The sequence below is a fragment of the Echeneis naucrates genome, chromosome 22, assembly GCF_900963305.1.
Source record: "Echeneis naucrates chromosome 22, fEcheNa1.1, whole genome shotgun sequence".
NCBI lineage: Eukaryota > Metazoa > Chordata > Actinopteri > Carangiformes > Echeneidae > Echeneis > Echeneis naucrates.
The window spans coordinates 14991272-14996516 of record NC_042532.1 but is presented as its reverse complement, the minus strand read 5'-3'; positions in this window follow the sequence as shown (position 1 = coordinate 14996516).

Here is a 5245-nt window from a genome sequence, read left to right as displayed (position 1 = left end):
TCTCCTAGAATCCTTATATTTCTTTTGAATTGGTTAAGATGAGGCGAGAAAATATGATCCAAATATCATAAATATTTCTGTAACAGTAAGTTAAGACTATTACATGCTATTTAATATCTTGCAATTTTATAATATATTATTTTAGTATAGTTAAGTAAGTATATTATTTTGAATTTCCAAAAAAGTCTGAACAATAAACAAAAAGCGAAAAACAACACAAAAGACATCAGTATACATACCAAAGAACTGCAATACATAAATCTAGTAAAATATATGACAGCACATCCCATAATCCGCTGTACCTGAACACCATCTCCCAGCATCCACCAATACTTAAGAGGGTAGAGGCTGTTTCCATGGTGCCCTGTTTCTACACTGTTGCCGTGGAATCTTGTTGCCAGGGTGCCAAGGGTGGGGATGGGGGTTTGTGACTGTAGTTTTGATCCAAGATCAGAGAGAATGTGATAATTAGCAGACTGTTCAAAACTTGCCTTTCAAAGAGGATTTGCAAACACGCATGCACACACACACACACAAAATAAGATTAACAGCTGCTTCTATCTGCTGTCTTTATCCCTGCTTGTAATTTTGCAGCAGACCCTGATCTGGTTTACTTTGGATAAATCATTCATGTGTTTGTTTTTGGGATTCAGGACAGGTTAAAAGGTTATCCATCAAAAGCTTTAGATATTCCAGAATAACAGTAATGCAGCCAAACAGGGAACGTGTTTGTGCCTTTTCACCTAAGACTAACTGTGACCTTTGACCTGATGACTTTTGTGAATAGAAAGAAGACATATTTTGTTGGTCTGGAAAGGCTGCGAAACAAAACCTTTTTGGTGGTGATTGTTATTTTATGTAATGGAATCATAAGGTTTAAAATTCCAGATTCATTTTCCAGATTAGTCCTACCAAAATGTGAAAACCCAAAGATGTTCAGTTTATCATCATGAATGAAATAGAAAAGCATCAAATTCTCCTCCATAGAATTGAACCCAGGAAAATGATTGTTACTTATAAACCTTCTAAAACGATTATTCAGTTATTATTGGTGGTACCATTTTATTTTCCTACAAATAGTCAGATTTCAAATAACAAATGTTGCTGCTATACATACAAAAATGTATCTTACATGGTTGTCTGTTATTGTAAATTTCAACTGTCAGGCTTAAGTGTTCAGGTCTCAGGTTGTTCAAGTTTTTGCCTGTCTGAAATGTTTTTAGTTAGGAGTCCACTGAAAAGAGAGCGAGGGAATATTTTGCTAAAGTAGCACAGTATTTATGCTACTACTATCTTCACCTACAGTACAGGCCAAAAGTTTGGACACACTTTCCTATTCATTTGAATGAGAAGGTGTTTCAAGTAAATTAAAATCAAGTAAATTATCTGATATCAAAAGGCGTTCCAGGGAAAGTAATAGTGAGGCTCCTTAAAGTGAAAAATATTTAATGATACTGTATGTTTGTGGCTCAAGTCCACAGTTTTTATTTACGTCTGACTTTTGGCACGTTTCCTCGTGTTTCTTCCTTAGTGTTGAATTTGAACGATAATCTCAAACAAATGTGACTCATGTAAAATAGGGGACCCCCAACACACACACACACACACACACACACACACACACACACACACACACACACACACACACACACACACGAAGCATATTGTTTTTCTCTTTGTGGTGGACAATCTGCTGAAAGCTTTTGATATTCCATTAAAGGTGATTGTATTATCACCTTTAATGAAATGTTACTGACACAGTTTTGGTCCCTGGCACAGGCTGGACTACAGTGTATGAGAGAGGTCTGATAGTTGTGTCACAGTCATGAACTCATACAAAATCAGGTTCGGCTGAAACTACATTAAAGGCGAAGATATACAAGGGAAGGGAACCCTTTTCTGTGGGAAGTTATGTGACTTGAAAACGAAACTGAAAGTTTAGTGAAGAGTCTGGCATCATTTAAATTGGTGAGATGTGATAATGGTTAGATATGGGTTAATGGTTCACACAGTTTCTCCTAAGCTGCATTGCACACTGATACAATTCACATGAAGAGTGAAAAAAGATACCTTTAAATCAAGGTTCAATTGTTTATCTGAAGTTAAGAACCCAGAATGGCTAACATTCAGCTGGTGCTGATGTTGATGACGATTTAATATGTATGGATGAGCCAACATTTCTGAAAATATTAATGTTAATTATAGTTTAATGCAACATATGGAAGATATTTAAAATATTTCCACAATAGAACATTACTCCACTTGAAGGCACCATATGACATCAATTACAGAACAGGCCCTTCACCAAAGATGGACCAGGACCATATTTTCTCTGCTCTTCGCACCCAATTAATTCAAATAAACACTTCAAACCACAACCACAACCCCTACACCATTCAACATCCATCACAGGGACAGGCTGGATTTGATTTGGCCCGTGTGGTTCAGCACAAACTGATTTTTCCTCAGTCTTTAGTTGCGAAAACATCAATGTTGAGTGAGACCGGCATCTGGACCTGTGTTCATCTTGATTGTGTATCAAGTTCAGCTTTAACTGTGTTGTTGAAGTAACTGTTATAGATGTGTTTTCTGAAGCTCACAGCCAGATCCAGACAAACACATTCACAGTCAACCTCTAATGCACCTCTGACCTTTGGTCTCCAAAGATCCCACTGTGACTCCATACTGGCCATTAGTTATCTTCCATTAGTGGGTGACTGTTCAGCTGTTTGTCATCATTTATTCATCTGTGTCTCACGTGTCTTCTTCAGCCTCCTCATTAGTACATTTTCAGTTTTTTTTTTTCAGCATTTCCTATAATCATGTATATTATCCCCACCAGCCTTTTCTCTGTCCTGTCTGTCTGCTCTACTGTGGATTTGGGTTAGCTAGGTCGATGACAGCCAAGTTGTCAAATATGCCACTGTTCCTATGCGTCACTTCTTTCATTCACTCATTTCCGCTGTTGAATATTCAAATATTCAAATTCAAATAAACTAGCTGTTGGACTGTCATGAAATTTTGTACAGACATTTATCATCGCTAGAGGATGAATCCCATTGGCTTGTACAATTGTTGTGGTTTGTAATAAATTGAATAACAGTTAATAGGTTTACATTTAGTGCACTTTCCGATGCCAAGTAACCATGGCATCATGTCTCCGTTGAACGCTCACATTATAATCTCTTATTGTAGTTGAGAGTGTATAAGATGCGGTCAGCATTACTTTGCACGTATGTGTGTGCTGTAGCATGGAAACATCTTTCCCAAGTTTGATGGTGAGACATCAAGACACAGCTGCACATAAATGATCAGAAACAGCCATTTAAAAAAAGTCTTCATCATATGAAGAATGGCAATAAATTTTTTCTGCCTCATATTTCATCCAGAATATAATTCATTTAACCAGTTAAATGGAGGAGGAAGAAGAAATAAAAGAAAAACAAGAAAATCAGAAAACTTCCATTCAACATCCCTTGAATCTTAATTGAAATACATATACAAACAACAGAAATTCAGTAAATAGTATCTCTTGAGATGTGTGTTTTGTTTTTCTACGAAGCCATATAGTTCAGAGAGCAAGGTCTGAGATGGGAGGTCAGAGGTCATGTTTGAGGGTTAAGCAACAATTTAGGTTTAATGGAGCTTAACAAAAAAATGATACATGAAACTGGTGGCTGGGGTTTTTGACTGTGGTCTGGTTTGGATTTCACAGACCAGGAAAACCATGAAATACATAAATGTGTTACCCAGAGAAAGACCCCGGGTTGGTTGTCATGCTTGGCCATTACTGTCCATTATGGCCAGCAATAGATGAGGGGGGAGGGGAGGAGGACACAAAGAGAAGGAGGGAGTTGGTAGGTGTAGGTTGTAATGTTGGCTGGTCATTAATAACCTTCTGTCTCCCCTTTGCCGTATTTACCCCAGAGATTGCACATGGCTCAGACAAAGTACATTGATCTGTGACTAGATACCCATTTACTTAAAGAGGAGACATATACAGAGGGAAAACAGGAAAGAACAGGAGAGAGAAAGGAAAGTACATATGTGTGTCTATTCAGGATCCACGATAAAGGAGCAGTGTGAGAGGTTTAAGTGGGCTCAGGGGTCTTTTTGCCAGTTTAAACAGGATGTTGTGAAGTACTGGTGAGCCTTAGGCCAGGGAGGTCGTCAGGTCAAGTTATGGCATCACGACCATGATAACCAGTGTGTGTGCTGGAATCTGACAGGCAGACGAGCTGATGTTATGAATGAGACGGAGTGAAAAAGAGAGGACTAAATATAGAGGGTTGCTGAGGAGAGAACAACAGAAAGAAAGAGAAGGCTCTTGAATTTTTCAGTTGCCAGAGTGATTCTAGATGTACGAGGCTTGTTCACGCCAAGATTAGAGTGAATTAGCACTAAATGTAACATGCAGTGAATTGCAGTGAATCAGACTCAAATACGCTTTTATGTCTTTGTTGAAATTATTTTAGGCATCAAAAAGCAACATCAAAAATAAAAATTAAAATAACACAATCAAAATATTCTGTAAAAATATATTATTAAGAATCATTTGCATATACCAATTTATCTGGTGATGACATTAATGAAAGTGAGGAAGTGTTGAAAGGAACTGACTTAAGCTAGTATGCACACTATTATCCTCTAAATACCACGTGTGGCCTTGCTGTGTGATTTAGGTTCAGTGCAAAGATTCGGTCACGTTTGGGCATGTGGGATGGGAGGGATTCCATCAATGAAAGGTCCTCTTGAGGAAGTCTGCACCACTGATGCAAATGACACAAGTTTAGTTTCGAAACAGCCAGAAGCAGTAAAGTCTGTAACCAAAAGCTTTCAAATGTTCTCTCCCCAAAGCTTCACCTGAAGCTACCATGCAGTGTGTATATATGGTGTACTGTGTGTGTGACTGATTTCTGCCTGGTTAACTCCATAGCCCAGGGCAGCACTGGTTTTCTATTATTATCAGTGCATGTGTGTTTGTGTCAGACTGAGTTCACGAGAGAAAGACAGAAAAAGGGTGAAAGGAGGGTGAGGGATTGGAAAATTAGAGAGTTAAAGGTTGTTGGGAGGATGCTTCAGGCTGTGTGGGACCGTCTGTTGTCCTATTATATTTTCTTGTTAAATTTACAAACTAAGGCAGCATGGCGGCATAGTTTATAGCACTGTCGTCCCACAACAAGAAGGTCGCAGGTTTGGTTCCCTGGCCTGTTGCCTTACTGTGCAGGGTTTACATGTGCTCCCC